The sequence below is a fragment of the Copadichromis virginalis genome, linkage group LG8 (assembly GCF_057382275.1).
Source record: "Copadichromis virginalis isolate Kocher_CV1m ecotype Utaka linkage group LG8, C_Virginalis_male_GT1.1, whole genome shotgun sequence".
Taxonomy (NCBI): domain Eukaryota; kingdom Metazoa; phylum Chordata; class Actinopteri; order Cichliformes; family Cichlidae; genus Copadichromis; species Copadichromis virginalis.
Genome location: NC_140625.1, coordinates 20,701,108 through 20,715,516, shown reverse-complemented (window position 1 = coordinate 20,715,516; position 14,409 = coordinate 20,701,108). Strand labels below are relative to the sequence as shown.

Sequence of the window (14,409 nt, the reverse complement as noted above, 5' to 3'; positions counted from 1 at the left end):
GAGGCCATTAGAGTTAATACTTCCTTAGAAACTGTCATAAATAGCATTTATTAAATCAGTATCGAAATGCAAACTAAAATACCCAGCAATGACGCTTTAACAGCCTCATTATTGAATCTAAATGTACCTTCCTGTTTAAACATCCCCAAATCATAACTACACAATGCGGTAGACCCGGTCAGAGCCACAATCAGAGCGGGTCGCTCCAGCACATCCAGATACCATATGGCCGCTGTGCTGAGCGACAGTCCGACTCCGCTCCCGGCTCTCTCCTGATGGCTTCTCCGCGTGTATACTCCGCGACACATTTTGTCAGCAGCCACCGAGCATGGGTCCCTTTGGTAATAGAATAGCCAATGTAATTTGACACTTCAACTTACTGTGCTCTCTCCGAGTCTATTCAGTTACTCACCCACTGACGCCGAGCCCATTCTCAGTGGCCGCGAGGGGGGAAGATATTTAAAAAAAAGCAAGAGTCGAAAATTACCGAGGACTTTCTGCGCTTAATAACCCGGTGAGTAGCTGCAAACTTAACGTTGCTTGTTCCCGGTGTCGCGCTGCGAGGCTCTTGTCTCGGAAAAGGTTTTGTTTCCACTTTAGCTCAGATTGTTTCTCAACAATAGAGTGACCACTTGAACTGGCACCGAGCGGCACGTCGGAGCCTGTAATAATAAACCGCAGCTTTTTATTTACTATCACGCCGCTTCGTGGCGTCGGGACTGAACCGGCGGGCTGTTAATAAGCAGGTTGTGCATTTCGTTAGTAACAGATGCCGCGTTGATCTCCAACGCGCTGGGGCTTGGAGGCTACACTGTAGCAGGCTGTATGGCTCTCGCTCGCAGAATGAACCGTGTCTGGGTGCGCGTGTGTGCGTCATTTCATGATGTGGGGTTTGCTTTACCTTCAGCTTCTTGATGCGCACAAAGCACATGGTCTGTCTAAAATGGGTTTTTGGGTGATACGTGCAAGCTGTAGAATAACTGGACGTGGTAATAACGGTCACAGCACTGTTCGGGATTTTTCAATGAATGTCACATAAAATCATAATTTCCGAACTTTGATATCAACAGCACATGTATACTATTAAATGATAATGGGAAAAAAGCAAGCATGTCTGTGACAGCCTGCAGTTATCTTGTTGCTGTAGGTCATTAGCGCTTCATAGAGGTTTAACAAGTTGACTCCCAAAATTCCAGCTGTCTGAATATATGGAACCGGTTGGGGTTGGGGGGGGGGGCTCTCTCATTTAGAACTAGGTTGCCTTTCACTTGCAGTACATCTGTCCAGGAAGCAAAAAAGCATGGCCAAGTGGAAAAAAAGTAAGCTTGACTCTGCTCCTGTTCTACTTCCTAACCATTGTGACTGAGAGAGAGAGAGGAGAGCGAGTGAGAGTTTCTGTCATCTGTAATTTTCTTTTCTGTTACAAAATGCAAGTTTTGGAGCATCAAGCAAGCAAACATATCTGTGCAGATGTTTCTCGTCCCCCTATTAAGATGCACAGGAGAGCTCTTCCTGCTTTTGTGTTATGCTGTTGAAAAGTTCATTCGGCTCATATCTACTTTTAGCTGCTGCAGCATCCAAGTTTGTCCTGCGAGCAGAGTGTTTTGCACCGAGCCACATATGGGGGTCATAAAAAACCTCCGTGGGGACTGCAGTTATTAAGCACCCTCGCTTGCTTATTTACATGTTTGCCATGTAATTTCAAGGGTCTTGTTGAGTTTCTTCACTTTGCTGTTTTCGGAATTTGAGATAACAGCTGAATGAAAGATTTGAGTTGATGTCAAAGAAGGAGGCTATCATTGGCTGATTCACAAGCACTTGATGGCACATAAACGCTGAATGAGTGCCTGTATTTGGGAAAATTAAAACTTTCAATTATTGGAACAATTTTGGTCAGACAGAGGAGGTCCTGTCCCCTCCTTCCCCATCACCCCACCTCTGTGGGGCCCCAGGTTGGGCTCCTGAATAACCACAGACCCCACCAGGCTGACCTTCTTCTATTCAAGTTGAGGATGTTGAAACACCAGCCGTCAAACAAAAGACACATTGAAACAGAGATCTGCAACCCAGCACGTGTGTCTGAGTGCTGAAGTAGACCATTTATTAACTCTCAGTTTCTTGCTGACCAATGGAAACTGTCGACACAACAAACTAAAGTCGTGAAAAGGACAAGTTTCTGCAGATACACGTATTAGTGAACAAAATCTAAAAATAAAGAGAAGTTAAATATATATATTTTTAAATTAAATCATACATAAAGCATCTTCTACACACTTGAGCAAATCTTTTCTTTTTGTCCAGACTCCAGGCTGGCTTAGGCTTGCATGTGGCACCGTAAGGCTGCCAATGGCAACACGTTGTCAGCGCAGGGTGGAGGGTTCTGCTCTTGCTGTCCCACCCGCCCGACGGGCTGAGAGTAAAGGCGGAAGCTTGAAATGACTGTGCCACATGGGAAATTATTCAACTCTCAGATCAGAGAGGACACACAAGAGGCCTCATTACCTCCAGCAGCACTGCTGGTCAGCCTGTGAGAAGACCGAGAGCTGGTGTGTCTTAACTAGCTGATCTCACTTACTACAATCCTGTGTATCATATGCTTCTTTCATCTGAAAGAAATCCAACGCATGACACATGACGCGTGACACAGAAATACACCCAAAAACTTTAGGAATAAATGCTGTTTTCAGAAAGGAAATATGACCACTTTGATCTGTAATACAACAGTAAAAGAAAACCAGTCCCAAAGGTTTGCAGTCTAAGCCTCTTTTTACCAACAGTATGTACTTAAATAGCTGGTAAATAGGCCTGTTAGCTTGTGTATAATATCATAATGTTATTGATTCAGCTTGGGAATTCCACTTGCAGTGAGCGGCTCCTGTGTATGGCGAGCTCTCTGAAGCAGTCTAACAGAAAAAAGGTGAACGAGTAAGCAACCGAAAGCTCTTCCTCCGCGGTCAGAGCCTGTGGGAGGTTTGTGTAGGTTTCGCTCAAGGTCCTTTTTGTGTTGTCTTTACTCAAGAGAATAAACTCTTGGGATGAATCACCCTGCTGGTATGGCTATTTTCAAATGGTAAGGAGAGTCGAGGGGTAGAAAGTATGTCACTTGGTAGATATAGCAGTTTAATCATGAGGTTTACCTTTGTGTCAAACAGCACTTAATAGTCCTGTTATGTTAGTTGTGAGTAATTACAACCTTGTGCAGTGTTGCTGTGACTTTGAGATTGTAACTCGTGCTGGAAAGTAACTAAATGCATTACTCAAGCTACTTCGAATCCTCTGCAGATATAAATTTTACATACAAAACTGATGAAAAGCAACACATTGTTACAAATGAAGCCCTTATTGGTCCTCGTGGCTTATTGTGACTAAGTGGAAGCGCCAAAAATGCAACAGGTAACATTTCACACATGGTGACCTCTAACATTTAAATTCATTTTACGATTACTTAGTATGATCAGCGAATGTGGTGAGGAAGAAATCCATTTTCTCACTTAAAATAAACAGAATTAACTGTATGGGAAGTTGTTAAGAACTTCAGGGATCTGCTGTAGCAATCACATGGTGAGAGTGGGGAAAAAGAATGTCCTTTTCAACAAGACTATACACGCAGCAAAAACAGACTTGGGGGAGGGAGCAACAGGTTGGTTGTTGATAAATAATCAATCAAAATAAACAAAATAGTCTATGTAAGACATGTTGCTTCAGATTGGAGTCACATTAAAGGATCTTGACCCTCAGGTTGAGACACGTTAATCACAGGGCAGCATAAAGGCTTGAAACTGACTTCCACCGTAGCCAGCTACAACACAGAAAACATATTTTACCTATAGTATCTTTTTTACACATCTTGTACTGTTTCGGTAAAGGGAACTGAATGCAGCTGATCTGAATAACAAAATAACCATTTGCGCTACATCATACCAGCGTATTCTTCTTCCATATGTTATTCTGCATTCCTCGTGTGTGTGTGATGATTCGCGACGCTCCACCTCTGTGACACGGAGCTGCAGTAACATGTGTACCGCGCAGATATTCACTGAGGGGTTTTATGGTGGATAGAATGCTCTGACTGTACCTGTCAGCTTGACTGTTGACTGTTAATATGAAGCTTCTATTTTCAAAACACAGCTCAGGGAAAGGGAATCTGTATGTGTGTGTGTGTGTGTGCGTACTTGCTTTGTGCAGGAGGGAGATACAGAGCATAGCGAGGGATGGGAGAGGTGCTGGGAGTGACGCCAGACCGCACATCATTTAATCATGTTAGCGTGTGCAACCACTTTGTGCATATTTTCGGTTGCATTGGTGATAGGAGTTGTTATTGTACAAACTGTACTCACACCGAGAGAGAGCGAGAGATGGCTTGACAGGAGGGAAGACAGAGATGACAGTTTGATGCAGGAGAGGCAAAATAAATAGCTCTTTGGATTTTTTAGATTTGTGAAATTTCAGTTTTATGGCAGAAAGCGATAACACAGCCCGAGTCTGATTTTCAGTTGCTGCTGTAACTATTAACATCGCTTGAGAAATCCAAAGTCACCACGTTTGAGAGCATTTAAATGTGAGCCGGTGAAAGGATGACCATTGTGCATATTAGCATTGGATTTCAGCATGCTCTTTGGGCTTAATCCCACTGTTGACTTGCCTGCTAAGTACTGAGTGTGTTATTTTTGCTCTTTTTAAAGAGCCCCTCTACATAATCTCACCTAATCTAATCTATCCCCTTTTATAATAGACTCGGAACGATGTGACTTTATAGAAAAAGCTTTAGTGTAGATCCATACCAAACAGACCAGTGTGCTGCTTGCTTCCCCAACCCCTCTGGCAAAGCTCTTGTGAAAATGCATGTGACCTCTGTGCCCCTTGTTAGTCTGAACAATAGGCTTGCCTCCTCTTACAGCTGCAGCCATGCTGGAGGGGAAGTTTGCCAGAACAGAAGACACACACCGTCTGATTAATAGGTTTAAAGACAGCAGGGTTAGCTTCATAGAAGGCACAACATCATTAAAAATATAGATTACATTCAAGTTTTGTTTAGTTGTTTGTGCTCGTTGGTAGGCATGGGAAGCAAATGTGAAATTAAAATACATTTTTTAAATCTAAAACAGATGAAAGGGTTAATCGATTAACTGATTTTCTACTTATTTATTTTTGTTAAAAGTTATACAAATACTTTCTGCAGAGTAAGTTAAATATTCAGACAACCAAATGGACAAAACAATCTCCTTAAAGATGTCAGTCAAATCTTTTTCTAAGAATTCCCAGCATTATAACTGTTAATTGATTATGAAAACAATTCCTTCCTTTATTGCTCATAATTAAAGTGCAATTAAAATCTACTAATTCTTTGTTTGCATGTTTGTTGTTGTCAGCAGGGTTTTAGAATTTCAGTGGACAAATTAGAGCGCAAACTGAAAAATAGCTGTGCAAAAAGCAAAAGAAAAAAAAAGAATACAATCTGTGAGTCTTAACCCACACTGGATGTATTTGGAGCTTTGTGGGGTCCCCACCAGTCGCAGGCTCATGCATGTTAAATGTGACATGCTGTGAAAAACAGACGCGGATGATGACAGTGCATTGTCGCAGTGTTAAGTGTAAATGAAAGGCTCTGGATTTTGCAAAACATCCGGTTCTATAAAGTCTCAGCCTTTATAAATTTAAACAAGGTCCAACCGAGGATCCCGTCAAATCTTCCAAGTGTTGCATAGCAGGCATATTCCCCTCTTAAATGTGAGCAAAGACCGAGAAACTAGCTCTCAAAATTTGAAAATGTCTCAAGAGGTGTAATCTCACTATCAAGAAATGGGCACCGGGAAGGCTCCTGAGAGGGCTCTGCTGAAGCATCAGTGTCTAGTGTGCGCTCCAGAGGATTTTTTTTTCTTTTTTCGGGGAGACAGAGAGATCTACATCTCTGATGAGTAATGAAGGTGATTCTGAGCAAGTGGTGGAATTACATTCAACAGAGCCCACGGGGGTCCATATCTTATTGTTCTGTGACAGGGAAAATTAACTGGGATTTACTAATACACAGGGAATGTCCTTCCCCCATTCTCTCCTGCGCTCAAAGAAAAGGTCTGAGGGTAATCTCTTTCCCAAGCACCCCCACGCCCCCTCCCTTCCCAAACACAAATGTCAGATCTTTTCAAGTTTGCTATCGAGATGTAAAACATAAGTAGATAAAATCCCTGACATGTTGCCCCATCTCTCATTCATCTGTTGCCGTATGTTGACACAAAAGACGCGTTCTGCTTAAGTGTTGTTTTGCATTTCACCTGTTCTCCTTTGCATAGTCACTGCGGCAAAGCGTGCAGGTGACCCAAAGTAGATAGGGCTCCATGGCTTTTATTCTCATGGGATCTTTGAGTATTTGTGAGTTTCACGCTTATAAATTGTCATCGTCGGTACTGCTTGTGTGCAGTTTGATTAAATCTGATTGATGCTGGCATAAGACAACAACCCAACAACAGACTAAATATAAAATTTGCATTAATATATTTTGATTGGTGGGTTATAATGCATGCTTTTCCACTTCATTTAAAGCACCCAGACAAGAATAGACACATAAATCTTTGCAAGCCTTTTGCCTGCTGTGCATGTTAAGAGCACTTGTGTACTCACTGTGAGGTTACCTTTGTAAAATTAGCATGTATGAAAATCCTGCCCTTGCTTCAAAATATACAAGATACTGGATATATTATTACAGATGAACAGGTAGAACTTGACTTCCATAGTATTATCACAAATCAGCCAGACAAGACCCTAAATTTGACAAGGTAACAAAAATACATGTGCACACACAGAGAAGCAGTGCAAAACCATCAGCAGCCTTCATAAAATCTGAACATGGCAGATTACAGCAGTTATAGCCAGATGTGTACTCTGAGTAAGCAACCAGGCTTGCTTTTTAGGGATTTTTCATATTTGTGCAGTTTTTGGCAAGAAAATAAATTAATAAAAAAAAATGTTGATCTTCTCTTTGCTCCTATTTAAGTCCTTTTTTTGCCCTGTTTGCAAATCCATCTCACCAGAGACTCAAAAGCTGATTTATTTATTCATTTATCGTTTTTTTCTTCTTGATAATTTAACGTTTGAATCTTTAAAATTGGCACAAATAGAAAAAAACAGCTTGCACAAACTGCCGAGGTCCAAGGTGACATCTTCAGATTGCTTGCTTTGTGCAACCAACAGTCCAAAACCAAAACACATTCAGTTTTCAATTATAGAAAACAGAAAAAGTCATCACACTACAGAAGCTCTTTACAGCTGCTGATCAACTGTTTAATTGAATAATCCTTTAAGCATCTGTTTACCGGAGCTACAATTCTCTTGCTGCGTTTTTAATCCATAATGATTTTTGTTTCTTTTGTGACCCAATCATACTTTATTTTCTCCTCCCTGCTCAAACAAAGTCTTTACTGATGATGAAGTGTGGACAGCCGTGACACCACACCCACAGCCTGTGTGTCAGCTTACACTGTACCCTCATGCTAACGCCGTGTCTGTGTGCGGTCGGTTACCCAGGTGCAAGGCATGCATCACAGACCGGAGCTGATACACTGACGTGACAGCTGTCGGCAGAGAAAGAAGATCACGAGAGAGGTCTCGGTGCTGGATAGGGTGGAATATGTTAACCCTTAACATGCGACTGATGCATTATAGGTCGCAAAAAGCACGCCTTCTGTTCTGAGTTTGCCTTATTTGTACACAATTTTCAGTTGATTGGGATTTAAGCTCTGTAACTTCCCATCTCATAATCCTCAAATCTCAGACCTCTCTTCAGTGTTAATATGAGGCAGACAAATGTTGTCAGTAGTGTAAACAGGCACTGCAGAAAGCTAAAGTCTGACATTTCCGTGGTGCAGATTTGCTCCAAAGTAAGCAAATATTTACCAAAACACCAGGGTCAGGTGTAGCCCTCAGCTAATTTGGCATAGCTGTGAGAGTACACCTGGTTTGCATCACTCAAAGCATGATGTAGCACAAATCCAAAATTTCTATACATTTACATTACTATTACTTTTATCTGCAGCACACAGACATTTCATCATATCTGACCATCTAGCATTTTATGTAAATTACAGGCAAAGATCCTAGAGAGCTTTAAATAACTCTAGTGTTCCTTCATCCTTTGGCTTCTGCAAATGAACCGCGACCGCAGACAATAGATTTCTTTCACACTAATAGTAATCAGTGATATCCTAACAGCCACCACTGCTGATGATGAATGCTAATTAATTGGGCAGTGTTCCTGAATGTAAACATGCAGTGCGACACATATGCAGAAACACTTCACACTCCTATTTATAGGTGCCGATTGCATAAGCTCTTTTGCAACAACAGGGTGTTCTCACTTTGTCAGTATCAAACCGAGAAAAACTGTAACTGACCAGATTATTTTTACACGCGCGCACACGTATATTGCACTTCTTCCTGGCATACCGTGTGTGGCCCAATGGGTCCCACGGCTTACAAAAATGTTGACAGTGGACGCTATTTTTGACCATCTGCTCCGAAACGAGGGCATGTTTGAGTCACAGACGCTGTGGTGCGAGGCTGTGCCCGTGATGTGCCTGGCATGTGGAGAGAGTCAGGGAGGGAGGGAGGGAGGGAGGGATAGAGAGAGATGGCTCACCCGAGGGCCCAGCATCCTCCGTGTCACTGTGGAAGTGCACAGTGTGCGGCTGGTTTCACTAATGTGTATTACATTAGCATGGAGGGTGATGGAAGGGGGGAGGCTGTCGAGGGGTGCCAGGGAGTGGTTGATCCTTCACATCTTGGAGGAAGAACAAGAGAGGAGATATCCTTGCGCTTGACTCATGGCGTAAACATCGTCAGTGAGATGAAATAGTGCGAGGTCAGAAAAAGTGTCTGCGTCTCATCTCTTTTTCTTGTGTGCGTCTGCGTTATCTGTGAGGCAGGAATGCGAAACCAAATCTGGGGTGTTCTCGGGATGGGTGGGTGGGAGTCACAGCGGGATTCTTTCAGAGAATTACCCCTGTGTGTCGCCACCTCTCACAAAGTTTACGACTTCTTTCTTTGGAGAGTAGTCGGGCCGTTAAACTACTTTGTAAAGTGCTATTTGTTTTTGCATCCCTTTAAAACTGCCTATATTTCTTTAGCTCTTCGACAGCATTTGTGCATATCGACAAATGTTTATCCTCTCTGATGTGGAGATTTCTACCTTTCTAGACGTCTTTAAGACTAAGTAATCACGCGCTGTCTTGCTGTCTCTCAGCATCAGCCATTCTCTTGATTAAGTGATTTAATTATTTAGTCCATAAAATGCCAGAGAAGTATCTATCCCAGTTGTCAGAGAGCTTCTGATGGCATCTGTAAGTTCTAAACTGAATGATGTTTTAACTCAGAAATAAAGTTTAACCTGCTTAGAGGGGAAGTATTTCAAGCTGGCTTTTAACAGTTAAGCAATTATCCAAGAAATGGCTTAATGACAATAATTTTATTAATTTGGGATGCACAGATATATTGGCCAGTATCAGTGTTTTTCTGAGGTGTCACATTAGATTTGTGCTGGCTAAATGTTCAAAGACTTTTAAGCAGTTCAGCGAGAGCTAAAGAAGTGAGCCAGAGTATTATTTTAACCATCAGCATGAGTGTAACACCACGCCTCCTGAACTCTGTTTAAACGCACTGATCCCTAAACAGGAAGTTAAGAGTTACCGCTTTTACGTTAACTCTGAGGTTTTGCTTGAGGTCAAACACCACAACGTGGCTTTGCTGTAACAAGGACCACCTGAGTTCACCGTTAAATCCTCAGCACTTTGTGGCTTTGCTGCTCTTGATTTTATTTTTCTGGCACCAGCTGATGTCAAGGAGCAAATTGAAAAAGCAAATTACTGCGGGCTGCGTATCCTTCGTCGTCTTTGTGTGCACTTCCTTCGGAGGAGGGAGGTGGAGAAGATCATGTGAGCTGTAATTATATTTATGTTGGGCCCCATTCAATCTGTCACAGTAAATTTTGCCCGACTTGTCATATTGTAAATCATTACAGCGGATTAAATGCTGGTTATGAACTCAAAAGGCCGGGAAAGGATTCTTTTTATTTATTTTTTTGTCCTTGTGATCGCTGTATTTGTTTGTTTGTGACAAGCTAGTTGTGCCTGATATTGGCGGTACAGTGTTTTCTACATGTGTTCAATAAATTTTAATTGGGTGCAGAATGGGTAATGTCAGCGATGTTTGCTTTGAAGAAAATCCCTTTCAAAAGGGCAGGCAGCCTTCCAAAAGTGAAAGAATACCTCTGAAAGGCTTCGTGTTTCACAAGCCGTCCTGCGCATTTTGTTTCTCATTTGTCTGGAATCAAAGACGGCGATGAGCACCGATGGAAAGTTTGACTCTTTTTCTGGGAAGGGGCTTCTTTCAGGAAAGTGCGAGAGAAAAGTGTGTGTGTGTCAATCAGCTGCTGAGTGCCAAAGCAGGAGAGACTGATGAAAGAGTAATTGGTTTTGCATGTTTCACATACACTCGGCGTCCAAACTACGATAGTGATGGACTGTACTCTTGCCTATGGCAGGACTTAGCTGCCACAGTGAGATTCATAAATATCCTCATGATTAGCTGGGCTCCTCACTCATTAGTAAGTGGTACGAATCGTTACTCCCAAGTCACTAAAAAGATTAGTTCAGAATGAATAAACTTTTCATGCTGCTTGCACTTCGGCTGCTCTCAGACAACAATAGTATTGTTAGGTTTCATTTTACTCGTCCCTCATGAATTTTCAGCAGTTAAATCAACTTACAGCAGCGAGTTGTCATACATGCGTTCTGCCACTCTTGAGCACAAAGACTGGATGCAAGCCTCACATGTCGGAGCAGTTGCTTCATTTGTCTAGAAAATCACTTGTTTGGAGAAGCCCTGAATGTTGCATCCCTTGATTTGTATGCGAATAACATCTACCCAAATAAAGCTTTGGAAATTTCCCTAATGTTCACTGCAGCAAAATCACATTTCAGCCTTATTTATGCTGCTGTCTATACCTGAAGACATAATTTCATACCTAATTTTTATACACTCTCTTAAGGAAACTATGAATTATTTGTGTCATTACTTTTGCTGCTGATAGTTTGAAATGTTTTGCATAATAAACAGCCGAGACAACAAGTGAAAAATTAATGAGCAATATTGTTCAAAGATACAGTTTATGATGCGTGTGATGTGATGCTTGCTGATGACCAAAAAAGAAAAGAAAGAAAAGAAACTCTATTGTTTTTGGAATGACTGTCAACCATCAATTTTCATAACGTCATTGTTCGGCTACGGAGTATTTATTTTCATTAATCTCCACAGTTTGTATTGTCATGTTAATTTACTCGACAAGTCTCACTACAGTGTGAGATTTTAAGAACAATGAGGATGAAAGCCAAGAAGGCAAGGCTCATATCAGCCGAGGAGGATATTGGAAAGGAGTAGTCTATACTTTGCCGAACTCCCAAAGCTTCTTTTTTAATATTTAGCTCCTGTCAGTTAAAATCAAAAAGTTTCTCACTTTCTCTAAAGCTCGCACAGAAAGAGAGAGAGCGAGAGGGGGAAGCTGCTTCACGGGTGAAAGCCCTCACACATGAATATTTAATGGTTGCATTTTAACCAGAGTCATAAAATCCAAGAGGATGTGGCTGAAAAGAGAGCAGTGAGGAGTGTGCAAAGTAGGCTACATTGTTTCTTTATAGTCTGAGCTGGATGCCTGAAAGTCATGTAACTCTTCTCAGGCTGCAATAGTGAATCAAATATGTGGATTGTGTCGGGCTAATTTAAGGCCTGGGCCACGTTTAGCAACGTGTTGCGGCCTGTTTTTGCAGCGTAAGCAGCTTGTTGTACAGGAGGATGAAGAAATCTTGGACCTTAAGGGGCTAAATTGAAAATGTTTCATTTTGACACTTCCTCAATGCACTCAGGAAAATGAATTTCATATACTTAATCCATTTGGCCAGTTGACCAAATTGTGAGGAAACATCTATTCAATACGCATCAGTTTTAGCTTAATGGAGCTGGAGCCAAAAAAAAGAAGAAGAGGAGATGAGGGTATCTGTGTGTATTTAATATGCAACCTCTCCTTCTTCCTCTACTTCTAGTCTTGTCATGCATTTTTAAAATTCTGTTCAGCCCTCCGCTGAGCCAGACTTGCAGCCGACAGACACTGAGCTGATTGTTAAGTTTGATAAAGCTCTGCGTTTGTGTGTAGCTGGGGTTATTTTTGTGTACGTAAGCTTTACTTCACAGAGGTAATCATTTGTCATCCAATATTGAATCAAGTTAAATGGACTCATAAATTGCAATCACTTAACTCAGCCCAACTATTATGTTTAATATTGCTTTGTGGGAAAAGGTCAGCCGGCAGTGGATCAGGTTCCAGCAACACAGATAATTCAGCTGCCTTTTATGAGTCTTTTAAAGCTCCGGAAGGAGAAAAAAAATCAGCACCCAGGAAAAAACTGACTGTACACTACTTAACAGCGGGAGCGCAGGATACGCAGCAGCTCCTGTTTATGTTTTCTATCCTTGAATATCCTTAATGCTGTGTTTAAAGTGTGTGTGGCTGGCAGGTTGCAGATAAAACACAGTGGATGCCCTTAAGGGAAACATAATAAAAGGCTTTCCCCTCTGAAAGGTCCAAAGTGCAGTTGTCCACTCTGCACAGCAACAATGGAGCGCTTGTGCAAACGGAGCCATCAGTGGCACTGGCAAGCTTGGCAAACCAGCTTATCAGGAGGCAGGGTGCACTGAGTAGTGGGGGGGGGATAGAGTATGTGTTTTTGTGTGTGTGCGTGTTACTTTGTTTTGTCCAGAAGCACTGACCTCTTAATTAATTCATGGCTCCTCTTGTTTTTCTTGCATGTGTTTGTGTGAATACACGTTTATGTATTCGATCATGTGGAGCATGCTAACGGCTAACCAATACCGTTAAGGGAATACTACACCAAAAATCTTACCGAATAACACAGTGAGTGCCAAAAAACTACCTGGTTTTAGCAATCGTGCGACCATCATGTGATATCATAAATCAGTGTGGCAAGTGGCATTTGCATGTCCTAGACCAGAAGGTGATGAATTCAGTGAAAATTTTGTTTCCTTGAACCCGTGTCCACAGCACAAGTAGCGCTGCTTCACTGAAAATGTGCCATATTTGCAGGGTATCTGCTGATCAGCAGGTTGTTGTTCCGAGCCGTGCCTCCTTCAGTCTATATGTTGAAGTATTTTCAGCCAAGACACTGAACCCCGAGTTGCCCCCAAGGAATTTACTGGAGTGTTTATGTATTTTTAAAAGAGGCACTTGTAGTAAGTAAGCTCTTTGAGTGCTCAAATTGAGTATAAAAGTATATAAGTACCAGCCCATTTACCATTTATTACAAATTATTGTATAACTGGATTTGGCTGGAAAGGCTTAAATCTTCTTTGAGGAAGCCGAAGAATTCAAGTAAGAAATCTGCAGAGAGCTAATCTCGCATAAATGTTAACATGATGTTAAATCTTAGATCAACAATATTAGAGTTTACCACACGAGCAAGAAGCTGGGCTGGTGCATCAGCAGAGTAATTGGGAAAGAATCTGAGGTTAAATGAAATGCTTTACTAATCAGACAGAGTTTTGATCATTGATATTTGAAGTCTTAAATATTGTTGTCCTAACAAATAGTTTAAAAAAATTCAACTTAAGGCGTAATGAGAAGTGTTGCTTAATTGATTGGGTCTTATTAGCCAGCTGGTAGTCACACAAGTGTGAATGAACCAATGATTGTGATGCACGAATCAAGCGCCTGATGACAATCAGGGAATCCCAGCACTGATTTACTGTCCAATAGCAGGCTTAAAAGGTAGCTCTGAAAAGTCTGGAGTTACAGTTTCCATGCTTTAAAGTCCCCGAGCATGGAGAGAGAGATGCGAAAAATTTTAGTCAACCACCTATTTAACCCTGGAATATTACTGAGCAGATGTTAAATGGCTGTCATCGGTCAGGTCAGCCGGATAAGCACTGGTGAGCACTATCAACGTGTCAATATTTACATTACTTTACCAATTGCAGTAATATTTTTGCACCACTGTGTCCGTTTTTCGGCATCAAAACTGCATGCATGTAACCACATGAATTCTCCTCCTCTCTCACACAGGTACAATTTCAAGAAGTGCAGTTTGTTGGTGGCAGATTTTTTTCTTTTGCTTTCTCAGAGCTGTTTGAGTTGTTGGAGGAATGCATCGTGTGCTTAGTTTACTCACTTGCCAGATAGTCTGTAGTGCTTTCACTGCATTTCCTTTGGGACACAACACTTGGGGGGGGGAAAAAAGGAAGTCTCAAGGTGCCTGTGTTCGGCTTTAGATGTGACTCTGGGTTGGTAAATATTTAGAGAGCAAACATTTTGATACCAGCAGGGATTATAGTTGGGGGAAACATGCTTTTCTAAGA

General features: G+C 41.7%; 1 protein-coding gene across 1 annotated transcript in view; it reads left to right on the top strand.

The window, feature by feature from the left end:
* The first annotated feature begins 239 nt into the window (after nucleotides 1-239).
* Nucleotides 240-14,409, top strand: part of LOC146703291 (zinc finger MIZ domain-containing protein 1-like) — a 110,570-nt gene continuing 96,400 nt past the window's right edge. Inside the window, exon 1 of the mRNA XM_085466456.1 lies at nucleotides 240-514. The gene's annotated coding sequence lies outside the window, so the exon portion shown is untranslated. The remainder of the gene's footprint in view (nucleotides 515-14,409) is intronic.